The following is a 27099-nucleotide window of genomic DNA, read 5'->3' on the forward strand; positions in this document are numbered from 1 at the left end:
TAAACCTTACCATTTATTTAGTGAAAAAATATGAGTTCTCATTATAATATAATTGATCTTATAATTAATTTTCTGTACACATTCAACAATAGATTATTCTACAACTTGGCAATATGATATAACTTAGGTCAGGCGTGGAGGCGTACTTTGTACAGGCTGTTACTAAGTGACAAAGGAATTTAGGGCATCAGTGAAAAGGTTGCATTTGTTAACTGTTCATTTCCAAACAGTGGTGGCTCCAAGGGAATTGCATTTGTTTCGCTGTTTTTTTTGATAAGATTTCCTGCCTACCTCTGCTGAAAGTTGCTGGAGAAGAGCTGGTCAGGTATTTTGGTGGAAGAATTGTTCAAAAGAGATTTAACAAGCAGTCCAGATGCTAAGCAGACATCACTGATGTACAGTTCCAGCCTCTGCTATTTCTCAAGTGGTTTTTTTTTGTTTTATACTTCCCCACTTAGTGTTCATGCAGTGCAGTTATTTCCAGCTCAGATATAAAAACCCACCAGGAAAAAACTGTAATACCTTATCCTATCAGACTAATAATGCACAGCTTATGTGCCATTTAAATCAGAATTGCTTTCCCCCAGTGAATGGTGGATAAAATTGTTCTAGACTGCAGCAGATGGAACTGGAAACTTTGTCTTCCTGTTTGTATCTGGGGCACGTACGATCAGCCTATGTGAACAAGGCTTCAGCAAAACATTTAAAAAGAAACGTATCAGGAACACAAACATTTGCAGATAATAAATCACAGAAGCAGCACTACATTTATCTGCTCTAAAACAACCACTTTGATCCTGCAAAGGCTATCAAACCCTCCAAATTAATGAGCTAGGCTGGGCAAGCTCACTCACTGCATCCTGCAAGGATGAGAGGAGCACACAGAAGTTTCCTCTGTGTCAACAGCCCCATGCAACAGGGAGGGAGATGTGGAGATTTCCCAAAGCAGCTGCTGCCAAGGTCTGCTCAGGAAGGAGCAAAGACTGCTGCGATTGCCTAGAAGCACAGATCATGTTCTGGGGGATCTTCAGGACCATGTGCTGTCAGAAAAAACGCCACCGTGGTGCGGACTGGGAACCTGACCCACATGCACATTTTCCAGTACTCACCATCAGTTTCAGAGAGCAGGTTTATCTTTAAAGCACCTCTGCAGCAGGGAAATAGCATCCCCTTCCTTTCACAGCTGGGGAATGTAGGCACAAATATATTATTGACTTTTCCAAGGTTACTGAGCTAGACAGGAGAAGCCAGATCTTGGTCTGGTCTGCTGATCAGAGCCTTAATAACACCAAGCAATCCTCCCTCCAGCTTCAAGGCCACAACGTCTGCGGTTTAGCATTTTCACAGAGGGCATAATCTGGGCATAAGTGAGGATGTGTAAGGCAGAAAAAACCCTCTTGTTTGATCTTCACAGGTAACCTTAGCCCTGAAGTAACCCTGAGGTAACAAAAATAATGAAAAATATGATTTTTACTTGCAAGTTTAAGACACGAGGTTTGAAGGTCATCAAAGTGGTTTTGTCTCTGAAGTGAGAAATGGTGTTTTTACACTATACTTTCAGCACATGGGTTTTAAGTTATCTCTGCAAAGATGGATACAAGCAGTTTGTTTACCAGGTTAGGAATTAAGGAAAAAAAAACAACCCCCCAAATCGATGAAACTTAAAACTCTCCTTGGCTTAATTACTGTTAACGTTTTATTCCCTTAATCAAAGGAAAGAAAAAAAATCAGCTTGACTTTTTTGACAGCAAAGTCAAACCAAGTGGAAAATTCACCTCCTACAAGAAATTTTGAAAGGGAAAACTCCAGATAGCAACTGGATTCATGTTAGTGAAATGCTTTCCGCTGCAGACAGAACTGTGTTGTAATGAAATATTATATTTTTTTGACCCCCTACATCTCCTTCCCTCTAAAAGACAAGGAAAACTGTTGGATTTGAATATTAGTTTTGATCAACTTGTTTCCCATAGGAAGGGCCACTGAATAGGAGATAAAACCATACAAAATCATGTCTGTGAATTTACTTTGCAGACTACCTATACACATAAAAACATGAAAGAAATTATGATAAGGTTAGAGAGCATGACTATTTCTTAAAAATTATTTTTCCCTTCCTCAACTCATGTTGTTAAGCTACATAAGTAGTCTGAAATTAATTTCAGAAAAGGGGATTACTGGAGACCACTAATAGTTTTTCACAAATATACAAGAAGCCAGCAGTAATGCTGGAAATGGACTGGAGCTGCGAGGTCCTCATTCAGCATCTCCCCAGCACTTTTCTTGGGCCCCAGTGATCTGTAACCGCTGGGAAACAGTGATTTTTATATTCAGAGATCAAAGGGGCCGAATCTGTTCTCTGAGGACATGAAGTCCTAATACAAGCTAAAACTAAATGCTCCTAAGTTGTTCACTGTAGGGAACTTGGAAAAGAGACTTTGTTTTGCACCATTTATAGTGCTCTGCAATCAAAAGATTTTAGAAAAAAGCAGAGAAAGATATACATAAGTTTAGGCTTGAGAGGACCATTCCAGGTCTCATCCTAAAGTGATGTTATATAGAAAAAATAATAAAATGGATATAGATGATCTTTCATAACAAGTTTCCAGTTTTTTCATTTAGTTCTATTTAAACAACGTATTTTGCTGTGGCCAACTGCATTCTCTCTGGTCTCTCAGACAGTGGGTTTCATGCATTCTTGCATATATTTGAACTTTTGATCATTTTCCAAAAATTCACTGCTAGTATCCTAGGCAGCAATCACTGGGCAGTGATATGGGTCATTCTAGTTTAGAATAAAAAGGAGATGAGTGTGACTGATCCTCTTTCTCAAGGCCAAATCTCATAACAAATCATCTGGAGAACTGCCAACAACTTCAATAAGACCAGAAATTGTCCCTACTGTTATCTAAAAAACTTATCTGCCTTATGAGAAAATCAGGGTGCAAATTCTCCAGTTAGACTGGATCCATTCTCCTACAGACTTAGGAAAAGAATAATCAGACAAAGGAGCAAAGGGAGGGACAGCAGTCTTTACTGATGCCTGTATACTACTGCTTATTGAATTCCAAAATAGATGGAGGAAAAGCAGGGAAATGTGAGTAGCACTGCATCAGTTTTTTCTGAGCAAAAGTGGAAATATTACCTTTTTTTTTTTAGTACAATTTAGAACAGGTTTAGTATCCAAATAGTGTATATTATATATATAATAATATACAAATATAACACAGGGCTGCTCTTGTCTTAATCCTTTAGACTTTGCTCCTGGGAAAGAGTAAATGAAAGAAAATAAAGTTGGAATATAAACAACTTATGAAGTTCTTTTTTTTTGTCAGAAAGTGACAGGACAAGGGGAAAACCCCATGCTTTTGTTCCCCTTTTTTTTAATTTCAAGCTTTGGAAAGATGTCAGTATGTCTACACAAGCATGCATGTGCATGTATGTATGTCGAATTTACTAGAATGGCAAAGAAGAAAATGAGTTGATCTCAAAAGAAGCAAAGAATCTGGGACTTTGAATTCTCTGACTTCAATAGTGTTTCAAGGACTTGGAATGTGACAGATACTGGCATATTGTGTTTTGCTGTGAATGAGGGCTTGACTCTGAAAGCTTTACAGAGTCTCTGCTCCTAAGGAGGAATATGCACAGCTCATGAGGTACATCTGAAGAGTTGGGATGTGATGAGCCATTCTTGACCTCTCCCTTTCTAGTATACAGCGCTTACCCCAAAGAATGCCCGGCCTTTTACCGACCTGTAATTTTATAAGAGGCTCATGTTGACAAATCATTTCAAAATGAGATCAACACAGATAGGTAGTTTGTGCTGTGATACAGAAAGGAGTTTTCAAAAGCAGGGGAGCAGAGGAGATAAGCAGTAGTAGCATATATAATGGGAGTTACACGTCCAACTGTTTGCATGTTGGGCTATCATCTTCAAGTACTGCATATTACTAAAGTATCTTCTTTTTTTTTTTTTTTCCCTAAAAGCCTATAAAACTTTTTTTTTTATTATTTTATTTCTGGGGGAATGGTTTGACGGGGCTTTTTGTTGCTTTTGGATTATGAATTTTATTTTAACTATTCCTGTATTTCACTCAGTTCTATTTGGTAGCCACCTCTAAGGTGAAAGACAAAGGCAGAGGGAAGGCAAAAAGAGTTTGAGAGGAGTACCCAGATCTGAAGAATTTCAGGCTTGAGCTTCAGACCCCACAAGCAGCCATTTTACCAAAGTTACCTTGTCTTATTGCTCTTTAAGTTACAGGGCAAATACTTAAAGTGATAATTTAGCCACAGAATGTTTGTATTAAACAGGGGCCTCCTGCTCTCAAGTTTCTATAATTTACAACAAAGAGTTTATTAAACACAACTCTTTCTGTCTAACATTCAAATCCATCTCTGCAACACACTCTCCTCTGGATTTGCGCCACCGAATGAAATGCTTTGGAAAAACAAAATAAACCAAAACCCTGCTGTGGAAACAGGACAAATCTAGTTTCACATCCCCTGCAGAGAGAGAAACAAGACGGAAGTAAAAAGCACCAAATGGAGCTCATAAAGCTTCACTCTGATCTCAGCCTCCACATTCTGGCAGAAAGCACTACCTAAGAGATGTGCTCTGCTTCAAGTGAGAACAGCCTCTGATTGCACCGTGAGCACAAAAATATATTGTCTGTGAACAATTACCCTGAACAAACTCTGAATAAGGGAAATCTGACTACAGAATAAGGGGAAATGTGGTGGGAGGAAGGCTAATTGTCCCCCTCCCTTGTCAAGGCCTTATCTTGCACGCCAGCCATCTGTAGTAGCTGTGCCTGCAAGTATAGTTTTGTGGACTACGCTGAATCTCCTTTCCACAAGCTCTGTCATGAGCCACAATGAGGTGCAATCGTCTTGCCCATCAGGAACCATCCACCACAGAAGGGAAGTAATTTGAGTCATGTAACAAAACCAGTTTCTCACTTTACGTTCATTTTATCACTGGTAGCTGCTCGTATTCCTTATTACATTCCATACAGCAGTATATAAGCGGAAGGAAACCCATCCTAACCCACAGGTGCCATGGGGAGTTAATGAGGCTGGTATTAAAATTCACTAGCTCTTTCTCTTTCAATATATCTACAAATAAAAATAATTTATTTGTTGGGAGGTCACCGCCCAAAATAGGAGCATAATCTGAACATTTTGAACCTAACACAGCTAATGTCTAAGGAGAAGAATGCACACCTGAGTATAGTTTTTCCTCCATTCCTGGATCCTGGACATCTCCTCTTTAATTACATTTTTAGGACAATCAGCAACTTAGAAAGTGTGGGTTGTGACTCTGCTTTCAGGTTTCTCTTGTTTTCTGCTTTTACACAGAATCAGCATACAGTTGGTACATATATATGCAGATGGTAAAGGAAAGAAAAAGCACACAACTAGATACAGGGAGGCCACCTTGTGATCAACCAAGCTCTCATCTTGCTTGTAAAACTACTCTCAAATTCAGGTAGGAAACAGCTTTTTCTGCAAGAGAGCACAGCAGAATGCTTTGCCCTAATATGGGAGATGTAACACAATACATTGCTGACAGTTTTCTTGTGACCCCCCTATGATCACATTTACTTCTGGAACTTTGAGTTTGCTTTTTTAATATACTGAGCACTCTGCATATATTCATCACCGGGCTTTTATGGTAGGAACATCTTTGAATCCCATGCGATAGGACAGTCTCTGTTTTAGGCTTTAGTCCTTCATTCCTTTAGAAAGGCAATGTTCTGCTGCAATTTTTGTTGTTGTTAATTAATTCATTTGAGATCATTTCTTAAATTTTCATTTTAATGCATTTTTTGGTGGGGGTATATTAGTCACTTCTAAAGTTGCGTACAACTGTCACTGATTTAAAATTGTTGTTAACGTACATAGATGAATCTTTTTGTGTTATATATGCACATGTATATATATAGACACATGTGTGTGTATGCACGTATTAAAAAAAGCAAACCAAAAAACCTTTTCAACTGCATCTTTCTCCCTCCTCCCTTCTCCGTTCTGAGCAGCTTCTTGCTATCAACTGCTGGAGTGTGCTCACTCTACACCTAGAGCTATAATTATTTTGCTTTAATTTTACAAAACCTTTTGTTCCATTCCCACGAGCCCACCTGATCCTTATATTACACTTGCTCTATTAAAACACTCATGCAGAACAAAGCACAGTTGTACTGATTCATAAGTAACTCACCCCCCACCCCCTCTTTTTCTTTCTACTAGGCTCATGTATCTTACCACAGTTTCATGACACTGTCCCTGATACCACTCCATGGTCCCATTTTTGCCTTTTTTTCTTCCTTTTAAACTGTTGTTTTTATGTGCTTAGGGTCCAATTACACTATTGTGTGCTGCTGTTTTGAATTGCTGTTGTTCTCAGTCATTTTATGTTATGCTCTTTGGCACAACAACAGATATAGTGCAGAGGGTGTTATGGAATTTATTTGTTGTAATCAGACTCTAGGATTTTTTTTTATTATTATTATTCATAGAGTACAAGCACCAAGGCTAGCCCTACATTTTCTCAAGGCAAGCCAAAGACCATTTGTGGCCCAGCCTCTGACACCAGACTACCCTATCTGCAGAAAGAGGGCACAGCAGCAGCTCAGATCAACGTGATCTCTGTCACTTGGGCACGGCCTGCAGGAAACACCAGATTTTATAGAAGACCAAAGACACCAATAACACTTGCAATAGGATCTTCACAGTAGCACTGGTCATTTCAGAATTAAAAAAAACTCAATCCACACTCTCATAAATTATTGTTGAGAAATGCAAGGATGGAGTACAGTCAGTAAAAATGGGAACAATAGAAGGGCTGTCTCATCAACTTGTCCTGTACAACTTCCTTGAGCTGAGACAGCCTTCATTTCCTGGCTTACAAAGCACCAAGCATTTTGTTAGGACTAAGTAACAGATAAATAATCATCAGCCAGAACAGTGAGGAGTGGGTGTATATGAAGACAGTGAGCAAAGAGCAAATAAAACTGAGCTCTTGGTAGGCACCTTTTCAAGATGGGGAGCAGGACATTTTGCAGTGCCCTACTGAACACCAGAGGAGGTAGGTGAGCACACAAGAACAGACCAGAGGAAGGTGCGAGAGAAGGCAAGAAGTGGAAGGAAAACGGGGTGTGTGTATGTTTTTCTGGGTGACATGTGTAACAATGGTGAATATTAATGATTTCTAGCAATTAAAAAGAATAACAGGAAAATAAAAAGGGGAATGTGGCAAGGCACAGAACAAACACGTCTGTAAGGGGTACAAATGAAAGTTGCAATTTACCAAAGAATAACCATTCTGCACATTTTATGTAGCATGTCAAATCTATCAGATTTTTCTCTTATTAAATCATCATTCTACAGCAACAATCATTCTCTCAATCAATCCCCCGTGTTAACAACTCTTAGTAATGACTAACTTGGCAGGAACTGATGTTTACATATATTTGAAAGTCCTGAGCACTGTTCTGTATTTTTGGATGTTAAATTTCCTTTACATTTGGTCTCTTATTTTTTAACCTGTTTTTAAAGGATGGATGCATTCAATTGGAAAATAAAGTTTTGTGACACACGCACTCAGATTATGTTAGCTCAGGAAATTGGCAATGGGATAAGAACAAAACCATTCACCTCCTGATTCCTGATTGAAATCCAGTCCAAGTGAGATAGTCACAGAAGCTATAAGCCTCCCATGGTGGCTTTGTGATTTGAGATTATTTTTTATGAATCTCAATCCACTTCAGGCCAAGAACCAGAATCGCAAATCCACTGCCTCAATGAGCATTAACTAGCATCACTGCACACAGTAACAGGGGAGATGCCAAAAACCAAACTGGTCCTGGAGTCAGACTTCTCACCTTATCCTGGGAAATGTTCACTAAAAAACAGGGTATTTTTGTTCCGTGCACATGTGGAGCAAGGGAAACATGTATATATCTATCTATTAAGCAGAAAACAAACCTGTAGTCACATCAGCTAGTTGCTGCAACATTCACCTGAAGTGTGAACTAGTTCTACAGGACTTCAGTAGTCTTCACCCTCTGCAAAGCCAAGAGGTTTCTTATGTTGTGGCCCTGTATCACTTGAGAACTCAGACAGGGAGGGCATGGGGAAAGGACAATACAGCAAAGGTTTTCCATCATAACTCCTGAAGAAGAAGCAGCAAGCCCATGCAACCCTTTAACCCTAAAATCAAAAGAGCCTCAAAACAAGTGCAGGTTTTGGTCATTATTTGGTCCATTTTTCCTGCCTAGATAAGAGAAATAAATGGGGTATTTAATTTTGCAGAAGACCAAACCTGAGGAGGGCTGTGTTGCACTTTCTATTTTATTTGGGACCTGACTGATTAACAAAGCAATTAGCAAAGCTATTTCACTAAACAAACATCCTATGACGTACAACAAAATAGTGATGCTCAGGCATATTTCTCATGGCTCCTTCTTTTAGGGACCATGAATCATTGAAATCATTTGGGAATTAGCTACTCCGCTTCCTACGTTTAGATACATTTGCTAACCTGAGAGGGGTAAAGATCTCAGGACTCAACAGTAGATTTAAGTTTGTCCACCATCTGTGCTGAAGGGCAGCCAATGCAGATTGCACCTTCAGATCTGCACTTGGGTGCCTCTCTGTTATGTTTCATTTCACACTTCTGATCTCCCTGCCTTAGAAACAGCAAAAATGCACAGCTGATGAGCCAAGTTTGCATGCAACTTGAAATTGTTCTTCCGTGGCTGTAGTTTGCACGTGCACTTTACTCAAAGGTAAGTGAGATGAGAAATAGAGTTGCCTTTAAAATGGCCAAGTATTGTTTATTTTACATGGGGAGTTTTGGAAGCAAGTAGTTATTTTCAAAGTTTTCAGAGGCATCACTGAAAGTATTCAGGTATACAAGAAAAAGCTGGTAAGAAGGTCAGACATTTTCTCCTTCCATTGCCCTTCATTAATTTTTTTCTTTTCCTTTTTTACCAACAAGAAGAAAAAGAAAGATGCTAACAAATGAAAAAAAAAAGTATTGATTTGATGATCCTTATCCAAAATAAAATTTTTGAGAGGGAGTTTTAAAGTATACCTGTAAATACATACACACATAAATATTTCTATCACAGCAAGTTCCAGTAAAATGTATAAAAATTCTAAGTATACCTAAGTAGATAGACTAAGTACAGTTAAATTCAGCTGCTAAACTGGAAGGAGTAGACAAAAAATAGTAAAACTATTAAGAATTTGGGAAAAAGTCACATCTTTTATATGAATTTAAACTTAGGATCTGACACAGAGAATGATGATTTAATTTAGGAGTCATAAGGTTAATAATGCTGATTCACTTGCAGAGAATTCAAATACACATTGCTTCTTTCTAAACCTTTTAAATTGTTTTAAGCATGTTTTAGGGAGGATCCAGAATTAGCCAACTTGCCAAGAGAACCTGTATCTCAGTGGAAGCCAGTATTCAGCACACTGAACACTCAAAATCATAAATTACAAGTTATATTAGTCCAGCAGAGCAAGGAACCACTATTTTAGGGAACAGGTATGTCTTCACTGAAAATAAAAAGAAATAATTTTCAGAATTCCCAGTAGACAGCTTCAGCTCTCATTTAACATTAATTTTTATGGACACTGACTACACATCAAAAAACCACTTGTGAACTTGCTCTGTGTTTTTGGGAAAGCTGAAAACACCAGGAATCAGAGAGAACTCAAATCCAAGTATGCTTCACAGAGAACCCAAATCAAAGCATGCTTCAATCTGCCTTGCCTGTTGTGAGGAAAAAGGGAGCACTAGCCCAGCTTACATGCAGGGACTGCACACAGGCCCACGCTGATATGTTGAGCACTCTGATGATGTGCTGGGCACCAGTGTGCTTTTCACATCGATTTAATGTGATTTTCACAGTTTGATCAGTGAATCTGGACTCTTAGTATTCCTGGTTCCTGAGGAAGCTCAGATTGCTACTCAGCTGGTTTAACTTGATAACTGGCACGCTGGGCTTCAAGCACTGGTATTTAACCATCTTCTTCAGTGACAGCATGTAGGTTGGGATCTGACCATCACTTTGTCTACCAAGTGACCCACAAGCTGAGAGTCTTTACCAAGAGTCGGAGGACACAGATATTTACCATGCAATCCCCTAACAACATGCTCACCAGTGTGGATAGTAACACAGCAGTGAATAAAATCTCATCAGTTATTTCCTACAGGAGAAAGTCTCCAATGAAGAAGGAGTACCTCAAGTGAAGATAGCATCACTTATACATGCCAGATTTGACCTTGACATGGTATCTGAACCTAGAGCAGGATTTGAATTTTTCAATTAGCTTCACATGCTCCAATTAGTTTCTCAAACTGCACAGAAAGCAGAGGAAGTTCAGTCGTAAGACAACAGTAAGCTTTTGAAAAAACATTATAGGGAATAATTGTGCTCTGGAGGATTTATTTATTTACTAATGCAAACAGTACACACTGAGATAACATCTGGCAGTGTTTATTACAATGAAACCCAATCAATACTTCTGTCTACTACAATATCTGTCCACAAAATAGTCATTCCTCCTGGCACTCAAAAGAAATACTCAACTATGTAATGTAGTAGCTTTTGACAGTAAAAAGGGAGGTTGACACCCCAATTCTTCTTTTAGAAAGAATTAGATATACCTAGACACAAGAATGGTGGCAGAAAATTAGAGAGAGAGATGCAGCTCATAGCATTACAAACAGTATTAGAAATTCATAAAATCATAGAAATCGAATTTCAAACCTATGAAATTATTTGGGTTGGAAAGGACCTTCAGGATCATCTAGTTCCAAACCCCCTGCCATGTGACACTGCAGTGACACCTTCCAGTAGATCAGGTTGCTCAAAGCCCCATCCAGCTTGGCCTTAAACATCCCCAGGGATGGGAACTCCACAACTTCTCTGAGCAACAACCCTATAGAATTTCAAAAGTAGATCCCAGACTTATTTCTTGTACCTCAGTGGAGGGTCATGATCAATGGCAAGCTGACTATGAGTCAACAGTGTGTCCTGGTGGCCAGGAGGGCCAACGTGTCTGGGAGGGCATCAGGCAAAGCATCGCCAGCCTGTCGAGGGAAGGAATTGTCCCGCTCTGCTCTGACCTGGGGTGGCCTCACCTTGAATATTGTGGCAGTTTTGGGCATCATGATATAAGAAAGATATTAAGCTGTTAGAGAATTTCCAAAGGAGGGCAGCAAAGATGGTGAAGGGCCTTGAGGGGAAGCCATATAAGGAGAGGCTGAGGTCACTTGGTCTGTTCAGCCTGGAGGAGACTGAGGGGAGACCTCATTGCAGTCTACAGCTTCCTCATGAGGGGAAGAGGAGGGGCAGGCACTAATCTCCTCTCTGAGGAAACAGCATGAAGCTGTGCCAGGGGAGGTTTAGGCTGGATTTTAGAAGAAAATTTTTCACCCAGAGGGTGGTTGGATGAACAGGTTCCCCAGGGAAGTGGTCACAGCACCAAGCCTGACAGAGTACAAGAAATGTTTGGACAATACTCTCAGGCACAGGGTGTGACTCTTAGAGTGGTTCTGTGCAGGGCCAGGTGTTGGGCTTTGATGATCCTTGTGGGCCCCTTCCAACTTAGGGCAGTCTATGATTCTACAGTTACTTTTGCTAGTGAGCTACCAGGTCTTTTGTGGCATTTTAGAGTTACAAGTAAAGGCAGAAATTTTGACTTCTAATTTCCTTTTGAAGTCAGGATTCAAAAAGAAGTGATACTGAACCTTCCCACATAATTAAAAAGCCAAAAATAAATTTGTTTTGAAAGTTCTGTGTATTAGAATTTCCAAGTAAGCCCTTTCATTTTTTTCTATTTCTGTATTTGCATTATTGCACATCACTGTAGAAAAACTAGCAGTATTTCGTGCAATGAAAAAAGTTACTAAGCTAACGCTTAGTAGTTACTGAATCTTCACCTTTCTGAAATCTAAGTGCCTCTTGCAGTCTAACAAACAGATTGACGTGCAGTAAGACATGCACTACTACTTACATATCATGAAATTAAGAAAAAACTAACAAAACAAAATCAATACTATTATTTTTCCTCCTTACATTTTAATTGCTATAATTTTGCTTTTGTTGAAACAGTCATTTCCAAAGAAAAATTATATGTCTGTTTAATGTGACCACACATAAAATAAATGTACATTTGCCCCTGTTTAATTTCACATTTTGCTGTCTCACTGTTCAAGGCATTTCTATTTGTACAGGGCCTAGAGGTAAAATAAGACCTTCTGTGCTACACCAAGTCCTGAGGCATGGGCTGTGCTCAGAAGTTATTGTGGTGATATGTTACCTTTTTCCCCATAAAAACTTCACTTTGACAAGATAATTGGGATTTAGTTATGAACTGGGGAGAACAGGGAGAAGAGGGGACACAATTTGTTTTCCTCTCTACTGGTCTAGATCTACTGGGCAGAGGAGAGCACATTTTAAGTTGGACTGGTACACTGAGCAGCCAGAGTAAACATAGCAGCATTGAAGATGCCTGTTCCTATAATTTGTGTTCATAAGGTTTGCACTAGGATTTCATGTTTAGCTTTTTACTATTTCTTATCCTCCACACCATCAATATCTTTCTATAACCTAAAGGTCCTAATGATATGGCTATTAGAAATGAACTGGGGAGGAATTATAACAATAGTGCTATATTATCAAAGTGGTGAAAGACACAATAACTTACCTTCCAAGCACTGAAACTGGTGAAAATCCCACTACATTAAATGGAGACCCTATAAAGGGCAACAGTACTATCCACTGCTGTCAATTTGGCCAGATGGATTTCTGCCACACTTGCAAATACACAGAATATTTGACCTAGCTTTAAGTAAGAAGGCTGAGATTTCAAATATGCAGAACAGGCTCCATTATTTTTTCTCATATTTAAACTAATACAGGACAAATACAGACTTGGTTCTGAAAGCTCTCAACACTGAGAAAGATTGGTTGCAGGAGTTTCCATTTGCATATCAGTGATGCAGAGCAGTAAAAATACAAAGTGAGACAGAGACTGGGACTTTTACCCCTGATTCAAGCAAGAACCCAACCCCAGTCCAGCAGAGGACCAGTCTGTCAGAACTGCATACAAAATTTCCTAGTTCCTCATCAACTCCACAAACTAAAAAGCTGATTGTAAGCTAGTATCAAAAGTGGGCTAGATAAAAGCGGGGAGGGGAATGACTTCTGATCAATATAGTCTTATAAACTTCTATAAAAGAACTCCAAATCACCTGGAAATAGGAATAAATCCAAAATAAACCTTCATTCAACCACTACCAGGCAAAAATGTGCATGTGACAACTTTTATGTCACTTTGCTATTAAAACAGGGTAAATCTAGTTGTTTCAAAAAAAAAAAAAAAAAGGAAAAGACTCTCTAAAGAAAGCATGATGTGTTTGTTTTCCCACTGTAAAATATTTTTTTCCCTACATCAGTTAAGGAAAGTCCTGCACTTCCAGCAAGACAGCAGACAGAGCAATTGGTAACTGCCCCTCACCGGGGGCAGCACTGCTGGAGAGGGGGTAACAGATGAATACATGGAAATGCATCAGACATACCATAAGCCACCCAGTGTAAAGGGCCAGCTCAAGTACATGCATTTGCAATGATTCCTGACTCCACTGAAAGGAATGTGGAAGAATCTCAGTGACTTCACTGAGGGGGGGGGCAGGATTTCTCTCTTTATCTGTAAAAGAAGTGATCAGAAAATGGCTGCACTCAATACAGAAATGGTGTGCAGAGATCTGGCAGGGATCACAGGTAATTATGTTCAACGTTAAATAAGGAACATCTATTTTGCTAAACAGTACATTTATTTTACAAGAAATAGAGGCATAAGGAGCTTAAAGAATAACTACTATATGGTATAGATACATTATAAACATTATGACAGAGACAGAGTAAGAGATTTTTAGAAATCAAATGCTTTTAAATGTAATTAAATCATAATAAAGATAATCACATAGAAAACTGTGCTCCTGACAGTCTGACAATGCAGGGACATCAGAAATGTTTTCCACCATTATAAGGCACAGGAAATCTATGCCTATCTCATGTTGATGAAAGGAAAATTCTATAGGGGGATAGAATATCTATTTTAACAGCTGGTAATTTCATAAAAAGTAAAATGTACCTAGCGCATTTGGAATTCTCTGGGATACAAATGATTGCAGTAAGGAAAAAGATCTTACTAGTAAAAAACCCTGTCCATGGAAGAATTACCAAGTCTTTACTCTCTTGAGCTTCCCTTTGGTTGCCTCTAGGTTGAATGCCATCTAACAAAATGCTTCCCTTTGCCCTTAATACATCTCAAGTACTGGATAAAGACCCTGACTCTGGGGTTTGAATTTTGCTTGGAGTCATGCACCTGAATGTTATTGCATCTAGCTTTAGAGCTAGTAGCAAAGTGTCCTTTCATCATCAATTTCCGTATCTTTGCAACAGTCTAAGATATACATACAAGAAAAGAATGACATTTTGAGCACCCCAGAAGTTCAGAGGCTGTCTGAATGCAAAGCTTTGGTTCAATAACACTCCAAAAACATATACATTATAGGATTTTATATTTTTTATAGATTATAATCATACCTACTTGTTGTGATTACCTTCCTACATTAAGAATTCTGAACTCTTGCCCAAGTACAGTTCCCTGGACAGGACAGGGAATCACCTGAGGTGACCATGACTGGTATCCTGAGGAAACTAAATATTTGCTAGGTATCTAGAGTTGTACTAGTATCTGATTGTTTCCCTCAATGCTGTTCTAGAGTCATGTGTATCAGCACATAGGCATGAAACCAGCACAGCATAATAAAGACTGGTAAATTGAACAGGAGTTTGTCATGACAAATGTCTTCTTGAATGGAAAGCATGATCAGAATAAGGGCAGATGCAGATGTAAAGAGTAGTATTTTCTAAGCCACACACACAAAGAAGCTGAGAAGTAGTAATATGTCAATGTGTTACACAGAAGGAAACAGAAAACGGGATTATTTCTGGGGTGATTTTCACATGACCAAGAGTCACAGGGACAAATTCGATAGCACTGCAGCCCTGACAAAAGTAACAAAAGAATCCCTTCCTTCCTGCAGGATTGAAGCAATTATGAGGAATCAAAACTCTTACATTCAGGTGCCATGCATGAGCATCAGTACCTATAGCAACCCTTCCTATTGACTCAGAGATTTTTCACATCTAATCTTGCTATATTTTCTATCAAGATGATAGACTAATTTAATTCTATACCTTCTTGGTCACCTGGTTTCTGGATCCCTCAGCATCCTCTCTCTGCATTCCTCAGGCTTGTTTGATGCCTTGACCAAAGAATTTCTCTCTAATTGCTAAATGCACCCAGGCTAAAGCTGTCATTTACACACTAAACATGCCCCAAAGGATGATCATTTTGTAGCTGTTTGCTTCAAGAATCCAGTATCACTTGTTCTGGAGAAGTGACAGCCACTGAGACATAAGAAGGTTAGTCATGTATTAAAAGAGGGCAACAGACATGACAAAACAGATTACTCTCCTCACTTGAAACCCTAATGAATGGAAAGAGAAGCTGGGAAGATATAAGAATTCAGCTGCCTTTGGCTCAGATTTTTCCATTGATGGTCTGATCTTGCAAACTATATATATAGGAACCGTGCCACTATACCCCACTTAAATGAATTGTGGTTGCATGATTATGACCTGGTTCATAACATGGAGTGATCTGGTGCACAACTGCTACCACTGCTGTTGAGAAATAATGTTGAGAAAACTTATGCCTTGAAAAGGTTCTGCTAATAAGAGTCACATGATTCTCAATCACTTATTGCCAGTCTTGAATGAAAGGAGATAACACTTCCATTCTGCAAAATAGTTTCATTATTCAAAATTTCAGTAAGAACACTGCATGAACTAGAACAAAATTTCTATAGAAACATTATGAAGACAATGAAAAAAAATCTGCCAGAGAAAGCAACAGGTTCAAAAAATTTGTTAATGCAGGTTCTGACTTAGGGATGTCTTCAGTTATTGCTGACATGAAAACATCTTGCAAAGTCAAATACTTATTTTTTTATTATGATTTAAAAATAAAAAAAATAAATAAAACAAATAAACTTATCTTTTTCATGACAGTGGAAACTGTTGAAAACAACAGATGAATTTTGACACAACAGATTAAATTCTCTTCTAATCTATTATCTAGATGCAGGTGCAATGATGGGAAAGAGGACAATAAGAATGAGATCCTTTATAGTAAAATTCAGAGCTAGATAACTTATATTAATGAAGAAAACAGACCAGAAAGTTTGGTTAACTTACATTCATCAGACTGCCCTATACCTGATTCTGGAATTTGAAATGATTCAGTGTGAGTGTCCTCAGGGACACTGATATAAATATAGAATAACCACAATGCCTTTCTCTGGAGTCCCTCCCATTACACAGTGGTTTAGGGCAAAATAAGAATACTAAGGCTTGGAAAAGGCCAGGTCTGTGTTGTCTTTTTTTTCTTTTGTAGCTTATCTGATGACATCTCGGGTCTAAGTTAACCTTCCTTGCTCAATAATATTTAATCTTTATTTTATCTTGAAGTAGACTAGCAAATGCTTTCATAAATGTAGTGGAAGATTTTCCACTTTCACCACAACACCTTCAGGTAGTGAAATGCTAAAGTGTTTTACTACAACTTACTACAGCAGTGCTATGCAGGGAATCAATGCTAATATTCCCATGCCTTTTTAATATGAGTGAATCACAGCCCATACTCCTTTATATACCAAAGCAACCACACACTGGAGAGCCATTTTCCTATCTTCATCTATTGTGGCCACTTTTCTGCAAAAATAAGAGCTGCCATCTCTGAAAAGAAGTCTTGATTCTACCCATTTGTACACTACAATTGATGCCCTTAAAATACAAACCTACAACAACAACCAAAGCCCCACACAACCTCCACCTCCCCAAAACCCTAAATGTTAAACATTTGTAAGAAAACAAAAAAAGCATGAGGGACTTAATCGACAGTAATTCCCAACTCCTTTTCCGTGCTAAGTTGTGAATGAGACTGACTAAAACCAACCTGAGAACTAACAAAATTTTCAGGATGGCCAACTGGGTTTTGAGATTAGCAGTTCCATTAAGTGAATACATCTTTCAAGGATGAAAATTCATGAAAATTCAGAAAACAGAGACAATTAAGAGAACAGAGACAATTACAAAGCTCCCAATCTCCTGAGACTTTTACCTTTTTGTAGCAGCCTTTACTTCAGCCTCATTACATATTTTCTCTGATCATCAATCCTATTTGCAACTTTCAACTGTCTCCATGTTCTGTGTCAGAGGAGTTTGTATCAGACAATACCTGGAGTGCCTCCACTAATCCAAATTTTAAAAACCAGTAACTGAAACAAATCAGCATTTGTGCACTGACTGGAAAGAAACCCTGCAGACGCTGCGCAACTGAGAATCTGTTCTTTAGTATCTGTATGACTCCCTCCCCTGTCCTTATCTAAAAAAAAGAAGGGTCAAAGCAAAATCCTGGTAGTCCAATTGAATCTTTGTAGAGACAGCGTGGTTTCAGTTATGAGAGGACGGAAAAATTAGAACCCTGGAGATCTTTTGGGAACATTAAGCTTTATTAATCAGGAATGTATTAGCCACATACCAACATTCTCAAACGGTATGCTGAATCAGAGAATACCAGGGAGCAACAGAACCCATCCAGGCTGGTCTTCTGCCTTATGGGAAGTTCTACCACACACTGAGAGATGGTTTTCCAAGCCATTCCTTAAAAAAGAAACTTCCCCTGCTTCCACAATACCTACAGGTTGTGCATTCCAGCACTTTACAGCTGATACAGTCAGAATATGGTTCCTGATATGTGACTTGGTAATTTTCACTGCTCATTGAACTGATTTCTTTAGGTCTTTCTCCCAGTGGACATGAAGAACAATTAATCACTGTGCTCCTGATTATAAGTTTTCACTCACTAGATATTTTTAAAATCATATTCTCCTTAATGTACAACAAAAGCAACACTTTCAGAAGCATATAATACCATGTAAGGCTCCTATATATCCTCTTGCCCCTGGGCTACATAACAATCAACCAGTTTCTGCTTTCTCAACAATTTCAACTCTAGGACAATTTCTGCCTTGACAAACATTTCTGACCTCTCCACATTTCCACTGGGGTTCTACAGGTAGAAATCAGGGCAGAATTTATCCCCATGAGTTTCTGGATTAATGTCTTGGTATAGGAAGGGGAAAAGCCAAAATTAATTCTCTTTGTTAATGCTAACACTATTCCTCAGTGACAGTCAGCCCCAAGACACTGATCTTTGTTCAAAGCAAGCACAATTCCATACTCATTTCACATTTGCAGCACAGCTTCTACAAGCCAGTATCTTCTGCATCAAAAGAAAAAAAGGAGAAAAAAAGAAAAAGGCTTAAACTCCGGGGGGCTTATGTTTTGTCAGAGGAACAAGAACTGGGAATTTGGAGGACTCAAAGCCCATCTTAGACCTGAAATTCTAGTTAAAACAGCAAGTTACAAGAGGGAAGGACAGATCGCATATCCATCAGGAACTGTGAGGATTCTTACACTATAAAGAACATGGTAGGGTAACTTGTTTGTTGCTTCAAAACTCTTCCTTCATTTGAAAGCACTACTGTGATGGACGAAGCCCTTCTCAGCCCTGACATCCTGACGCTACACATGCAGCCTGCGCTCTGGGATGCCAGCTTACTGTGTCACATTGGCTTGGGTTCTGCCTCTTCCTTTCCTTATGCCTGCAAGCTCAATTGAACTTATGAAAATTCAAACTGTCTTCTGTCTGTTTCATACATCATCAGCAAACAATCACTAGGCAAAATGAATTTGCTTTATGTAATTTGTAGGCTACACAAATGCCTCTGCTGTATAATACCAAAAAAATGGAATAAAGTTTGGTTAATTCAGCATGGAGGGAAGTAGCAAAGCAGCAGCGCAGAGAGAGAACACAAACAATAAAATACTCAACAGTAGGGAGAGCGACATGAGAAGTACTTCTGTAAATTGGAGTTGGCCTTGATAACTTTGAGTGATGGAATTAAAAAAAAGCATAACCAAGTTATGAAAGATCACCCCCACAAGTGGCTATATCTCCATCCACTGTCATTTGTCAACACAATATACTTATTAATAATAGCAATGGTTACTATTTATCCTCTAAGAGCTTTGCAAACACAAATTCAATAATGTTCACAGAGCTGTATCAGTTTGAACCAGATTGAAAATGTGATCAGCTGAACGGGGCACAGTGAAGTTAAATGACTTGTCCAATGCCACTCATTGATCCAGCCTCCATTAAGATTAGAACATTGGATCTCTTGGTCAGTAATCAGATCACAAAGCTGTGTAAGGCTGAAACCTTGACAAACCAACTTCTTTTTTTAACAAAAATAACACATCATATACTCTTTATTGCCCTCGGCCCTTGGCAGTGTAACTAAAACCACTGCTTTGAAAGTACATTTACCGTATCTCTTGTATAGGTTTACAAGGTTATGCATACAGAATCTTCTCCACACACAATACATTGTCACTGTCTCATTCCAAAATCATGCAGACGCTGAATGTGGGCAGAGGTAGCTCTAAATGCTTGACTGAATCCTATTTGAGGTCAGCTGCAAACAGCAAAATACTTAAAGTATTTGAGTAGTCCCACTGACCTCAATGGATCTACTTACCTATCAACCCACACAAGTTTAGTACAGAGCACACAACGTAGAAATCAGCCCACAGACCTTTTCCATAAAGAGTGTACCTACACCACATTTAGAAAGCTGAGTTCTCGTGCAGCTGTCTGACAGATGTTCATGGGTTGTGAATATGTATTTTCTTCTAATGCCAGGCACCAAGTCAAGCATATTTTATATTAGCCAAAAATTTGGTCCATCTTATATTAATCAGTTGTTTTAGAGCCATCCCTACCCTAAAGCAAGATTTCCACCCTTCAATTAAAAAAATCAAATACAAAACTATCAGAACATGGTTTGCTTTTTCTTCTTGCTGTTTTTGGGTTAGCACAGGAAAGTCATACTGGCAAGTTCACCTTATTAAAGATCTAATTACAGTAAACATACAGAAAACAAAGGAAATCCTTAAAGCAAACCTTCCTCTATAAAAAAAGTGCCACCATTTTTATTGTGGCAAGTGATGAGTTGCATGGACACAAGGTGTAGTAAGAATCTCATCCTCATTTTACAGGATACATGTGCATATGTAAAAGTTTCTTCACCTTGTTCTTCTGTATTCCAGAGACGGGCTGTATGCCAAGGCTACAGAACTTAGGAACAGCTAAAAGTTTAAAAGTGGGGTCTTTTTTTTTAAAGCAAATGATACAAGAAACTCAAGGATTAGAAACATGGTCCTTTACTTCATGGAACGGAAAGAACTAGGTAGAAAAGACCTGGGAGTCACGATCCCACACTCCATTCCCAGTTTGACCACTGATTCACTTGGACCTTGAGAAAGCTGCCCTACATCTGTGTTGATGTACTTGATGCTCTTGATAAAAAAAAAAAAAAAATATTTCCTATACATGACTTTTACACTTGTGTATTTATTTCCCCTCCAAAGCCTTAAGTCTCATATAACTAAAAAAAGTACATTCCAGGCAGCACCAATTATCAGGTCCATATATTGCTACTTGTTATTTTGCCTTAGGGCTGTCCATACAGTAGTTAGTGATCATTTGAATCCTAAGGATTCAAAGAACTTGTCTAAATTCACTCCTCACTCTGCTGTTGCATTTTCGAAAGAGAATTACTTTCCAACAAGAATTGTCACGGTTGTTCACACTAAATAAGAAGACAAGTATGAAATTCTGTACTCACAGATTCAGAAGAGGTCTCCCATTTTTACCCAAACATCTCCCTTTAAATGGCTGCTGGACTCAGCAAATCCACGAGTGTTTTCAACTCTGCTCACCAGTGTAATTGCAAGGTTAACCTCTGGTGGCCAAGGAAGCTGCTCATATTCAGCAATGATGAGCAGAAAATGTTAAATACCATTCACTGGCCACAGCCTGCAGTTAATACACAATATTTAAACAACACAATGGCATGGCCCTTGCCAGTAATGTAAAAACACAATGGAATAGAGCCAGAATGGCACAATCTGCCTGTCTGAGTCATGCTTGGCACTACATGCTGAAAGGGGCATGAATTAGCTGCCCACAGTGAGACTGTACCCTTTAGCTAGTTTACAATAAAACATTAAAATACATTAAAAAAAGAAAAAAGGGGAGGAAGGAGTGATAAATCCCACCTAATAGTTAAAATATTTTAGCCCTGAAGTACAAAAGCACCACTTTGGAAGAAGGCTCTGGATTTCATTACAGACTGCACATTTTGATCTCAAACAAGAAAACAAACTAACTGACTTTGCTTTGTAATATTCCTCAGCTTTGTACTGTTCAACTGAAATCAATCTTTTTCTTACTATCTACAAGATCCTGGATTTTTTTTCATATATTATTTCATTAAATTAAGAGTATCCGAATATAGTAGATTTTCCAATCCTCTTTTGCATGCCTGTTGTTGAGCCATTGAAGTTCCAAATCTTAATTATTAACCCAAATACATTCAGATCCTAAATAAGGGTGGATCAGAGTGATGTACAATCTGACCTGCATTTATGGAATAACTCTCCTCTTAGAAAGAGACTCCTTTCTTGCTGAGAGACGTAGATGTTATTTTGACTGTTTTGTTGTGTCACAGCACAGATGAATTAGGCATTTCTGCCTTCATCTACACCCTAAAGCAGCTGAAGTCCCCTGTGATGTCATCAGAAAGTTGTTTGTTTTTTTTTCTTGTACAAAGGAGAAGAATTTGTTACGACATCATAAGAAGAGAATAAACTATATTTTGTGCTATAAGGAATCTTCTGCTACTTTCTGTTATCTCTGCACCAACATGCAGAAATCCTCACTGACAAAGCAACAGGAACTGTAAGTCAATAAACAGAGATGCACAGTATTCCTAATAATACGCAAAACAAAGCAGAAAAGAATGATCTATTCAGTGGTCTGAAATTAAAGATCTGCTAGATGTAAGTTCCTTTTTAATTTTTAAATAAAACATCCTTTGAACTTCTAAATTCTATTCAAGGGGACTCTGACCTTTATCCAAAACCAGCTACTGTGCTAACACTTTGGATGCATATAGAGGAAAAATACGGACAAAAGGTACCGGAAAAGCTTTTACTTACAGGAACGCAGTGCAGCTTAATCTTTTTGTTTTTAAGGTGCAGTGATTTCAGCATCTACAATGTAACTTCAGGCAGTCTGAAAAGAAACAGGTTAAAATCTCTTTCAGTTATAATTGGTATTTCAGATTTAATTAAAAATTAAACTTTCATAATGTTTCACCATCCAAAGCAATGCATTATCAGTCAAGCGTAGCCTTTTTTTTTTTGTTAAAAGAAGCTCTTCCCAGAGTAGTTTGCAATGAAAGAAGAAGGGGAAAAAGGCAATTGAGAGTAGCAAAATATATTTCTTCAGCAAAAGATCTCGGAATAACTTGGAAAGAAGCCTTCTGCCACTTAATTTTAACAATCAACCTTATACTAATTAAAAAAAAAAAATTAAAAAAAAAAAGCATCACAATTAAAGAAGACAGAAAAACACCATCACATACCAACGACTGTGAGGAGAAAAATGTTAATTTCAGCAAAACAAGGACATTGCTAGGACCAGAACATACGCACCAAAAGGGAAAATATGGTTTTACATAATGCCAGCCAACAACATTTTTAAAAATTCGTTCTACAGCATGTAGCACTTTTAGACTGTTGCATGGGGGAGCAGAGAAAGACAAGTTCAAAAAGAGGAAAGCTGTTTTAAAGTGTACAAGGCAAAAGGTCCCTTGCAACCTTTTGTTAAGGGATACAAAATAGCTCATCTATAAAACTGCACAGTTTTTTTATCATGTAAAATAAATGTCACGTTACTGTGCAAAACAGATGATTAAGAAGTGGTAGCTGTAGACATAGTATTTGAACAGATGCAAAAAAAATATATATTTTTTTTTTCAAAATGCAGTTGGAATAGTTGGAATGACAATAAAACTCCAGGGGTTGCACCATAAATATGAGTTTAAATGTTAGACTGGAGTTTAAAACCTGTGGTTTTAATTATATCTAATTATAAAAGCTCCAAAACCAGGAGAAATGAGAAAACAAAAAAATATTAATAATAAATTCAAACATTTTTGCAATAAGTTGTCAGGATTCAGCCTCATAATAACAAACCATACAGCAATATACACAGACACATACAATGTATCAGTGACTCCTTAAAGAAACAAATCAAAACTTGATTAAATTTTATTTTTAAAAGGTGACAGCAGAACTTGCCTAATTTATCTCATTCAAAGTCCAAGCTATTCTCTTCACCATCAGCACACTGACAGAGATCAGCAAATAAATCCTGGATGTGAATCTAATACTGATTTTGAATGTCCCACAGGCTGGGACCAATTCCTAAGTGAAATTTTGCTTTATTCTCCCATAAGTAAAAATCCAGTTCTTCAGACTGCAGAATTATACGAGCCTTCTCAATCCATTCCCACAGTTGTTTAAAATGAAATGCACTGTATCAGACAATATACTGTCACACAAACATGTTCATACACACATGTATACCACAAACAAGAACGAGCTCACGAACTTATTTGTGGGTTTAACTTCCCACTCCATCAAGATCAGAGGTATTGAAGATCAGGAGACAAAGCAGAGAGTACAGAACAGGACAGCACAGCAAGAACCAGAAACAATTCTTGAGCATTTGAATGATGGAACAAGAGCCCCCAACACAGGCAGTAGGATGATGCCACAAGATAACCTTTGTAGGCTTGGATGAAATTTTCCTGAAGGAAGCATTTGAGAAACATGTTCTTCATCCTTTAGACAACATTATATCAAGCAACTTTCCTTCTTTCTCCTGACTGGCATGTAGTCAGATAGACTGAGAAACAAGGGAGAAACCCAGGCAAGAAAACTGGAAAGTCCATCAGAAGCAGGCAAGAGCACAACTGCCATATAAGTGATAACAGCTTCAGCCTTTGAACTTCCAATTCTTTCTCTTCCTTCCCTTTCCAAATTTACCCCTTTTATAACATCTTCAGGACAGTAATGCTGGCAGGGAAGGAGAGGGGCAGCAGTATTTACAATCCAAAGCTATTTCTTTTAATGAATGCAATGAAAAACTGACCTCAACTGAGAAAACAAAGAGCATTCACTGAGGGTGAAATGTATCCCTGTGTAGAGAGCCAGCATACAGACTGCACCACTGAAGCCCTATTCCAATGACCTAAATAGGAATAAATTGGTGCATGGACTTCACCACTGCGAATTTTGTCCAAATTCTTGTAGAGAATGAGGAAACATGGCCCTCTCCTATCAAAGCACAAAGGCATAGCACCTCTTTCCCATGCTGGGCACCATCCTGACAACTCTTCAGTGTATATTTCTTGGATTGGAAAGGGAAAGGAGGGAATGCAACATTTAGCGTTACTCTGTAAGTTAAACACGAGGGCACAGTGCGTGCAGATAAAGCCATCCCTCTCCTCCAGGCAGGCACAACCAGCACACGCCATAATCCTTCCGCTAAAAGGAACACAGTCTGGGAAACAGCTCTTTATGAGAGCATGTTCAGTGCCATCTTGAAAAACTTGCAATTAAATAACCATAGTTAACAGAGCACCTGACATACAACAAACACAGCCAGAGCATCTTAAAGAGCCATTTTAGCTACAAATTAATGTTAAACCCAGAGAAAACCTCATGAAACTCAGAATACCTATCATTGCCACTTTAGCAGTATCTTCCTTTTACAAACTCAGAAACCTGTGACTTCACCTGTAGGAGTGAGAGGTAGAAACAGAGGTAGATTCTTAAGCAGAAGACCTGCATTCCTGTGCACAGGTGATGAGGCTTAACATCTGTGGGGCAGGAGATCATGATTGTTGACTGAAAGAAGTGCCCTAAGTCCCTCACAGAAAGCAAGATACATGGCTCAAGAATGGGCAATGAACTTCTACTTGAGGGAGGTCCAAGAGCTGGAATTGCAAGAATGAAGAGTATGGCAGGTCAGGAATGAGGCACATGAGTAAAGTGTTAACAGCAGAGCAAGTGTTAGCTCTTAGGAAAGGCTTTAAAAACAAATATGAGAAGGTAAACACGCTTTGCTTTCTCATGATTTCTGATTGCCATAAAGCTTATGCAGAGACTGAAAACTGTGAGAGGAAAGCTACCGACTGTACAACTGAAGTTCATTAACAATATTCCATGACTTACAAGGGCTCCTGACTCTGCCTGACTCATGTTTATGGTCTAGTTCCCCACTTTCATAAGAACCACATTTATTCCATCTAAAAATTAAAGAGAACGAAAAAAAAAATGTATAATTTGTTGTTGGGAAACATTTCAGAAGATGTTGGCTTTCTGCAAACTCTTAGCAAAAAGGAAGTTCCATATCTGCGAGGTTTTGATTTTCTTTGAATACCTTAAGTCAGATGGAGCAGGTTATTAAGAATCCCATATAGCTGATTAATTATGAGGACAGGGAAGGCTAGGAGAGAATATAGTACAACACTTATTGATATATTTAGAATTTTCTACATATAGAAGTTACAGCATCAGTCAATTGATCTTTCTCAAGTTCACTTCTGGAACTGAAAATCAATGATGAACCAACTGCCACACATAACTACTCAGAGAAGGTAAAATACTGATGTCCTGACTCAAGAAAAAACCCCATTGATAATATTCAGAAAGTCATCTTCAGCAACAGGAAAAGGGGGAAGGAGAGGGCACTGGATGACAAACAGACATACACAAACAAAAAACCAACCCAAGACCTTGAAGAGAATTTTCAAAACTGCTCATGGGCCAGACATGGGACCTCATTCCAACTTCAGAATCTAAATGATTACTTAGAATATGGCCCAGATTATCTTCTGACATTTTAGGTTTGAAAACATAAGCAAGGCTATGGACTAATTGCATCACGGAAATGAAAAAGGAATGTCAATCTTTTATGAACTCCTCATCTAACAACAAATAAGCAAACTTTGAAATTGGAACCATAGACACACCAGCACAATGCTCTGTCCAGGTTTATCAGTAATGCAAAAGAATAAATCTTATTACCATAGATATAACATTACGCTACTGATTTTTTAAGATGAATGCACTGTAGTTGGTATTAGTTCTCCATAAACAGCTTTATTTTGTTATCAGTCTCTTGTCTTGAGGGGAGAGAACCAAAAAAAAGAGGGGAAAAAAAAAGAATTAAGTAATGCCAGTGCTTGAAAAAATCCTTCCGAAAAGCTTTCCTGAATTGGAGACCTTCATACATTTTCTAAAAATATGCAGGAATTTCGGTAATTTCTAATTCTGCCTTCAAACTCACAGCTATTTGTATGGTATAGCAGTGTTGATCTGGGCTTATTTGTAACACTCTAGCACTGTGGACCAGAGCCACGGGGCTGCTGATGGCAGAAACCTGAGGTTTTTTGTGATTCAGTAGAATGGGAGCAGAGGACAACCTACAGCATTGTGCTGGGATCAAGGACTCCTTCCACTGCAGGAATGGACAACAGGAGACTAAAGGTTTCTTTGTCAAAATGGTAAGTCTCCATCTGTTACTAGTTCACTGCAAAGATGAGCGCCCACAGAGAATTTGTCTTCCTTATGGCATTCATCTTTTGAGCTTACTTTCCTAGTGAAGACTGTACCCATCACAAATTTTAATTTCCAAACCATGGCTGTTTCAGCTAGAAAAACATTTTAATCACGAAAAAGGTGTACTTTTGGCTACATTTCACACACATTCCCCGACAGTATTTGAACTATTTTTGTTCAAGTATGAAAAAAATCTACCTTTGGGCAAAGACTAACACTCCTTGAAATCTAGGTTTCAGAAAGTTAGAGACACTCAACTGAATAAAAGACACCATGCATAATCCACCCTAATGGTCACTTTGAAACAGGTATTGGATGCAATTTCAACACAAGGGCCCTC

At 38.4% G+C, this 27099-nt stretch overlaps 1 protein-coding gene across 5 annotated transcripts in view; it reads right to left on the reverse strand.

Annotated features, from left to right (window-relative positions):
• Positions 1 to 27099, reverse strand: part of ZBTB20 (zinc finger and BTB domain containing 20) — a 449521-nt gene that overhangs the window by 292034 nt on the left and 130388 nt on the right. For all 5 annotated transcript variants that reach the window (XM_018074633.2, XM_018074632.2, XM_018074635.2 and 2 more), the window contains one exon: positions 22284 to 22359. The gene's annotated coding sequence lies outside the window, so the exon portion shown is untranslated. The remainder of the gene's footprint in view (positions 1 to 22283; positions 22360 to 27099) is intronic.

The sequence above is a fragment of the Manacus vitellinus genome, unplaced genomic scaffold (assembly GCF_001715985.3).
Source record: "Manacus vitellinus isolate BGI_N305 unplaced genomic scaffold, ASM171598v3 scaffold_28_pilon, whole genome shotgun sequence".
NCBI classification, from domain to species: Eukaryota; Metazoa; Chordata; class Aves; order Passeriformes; family Pipridae; genus Manacus; species Manacus vitellinus.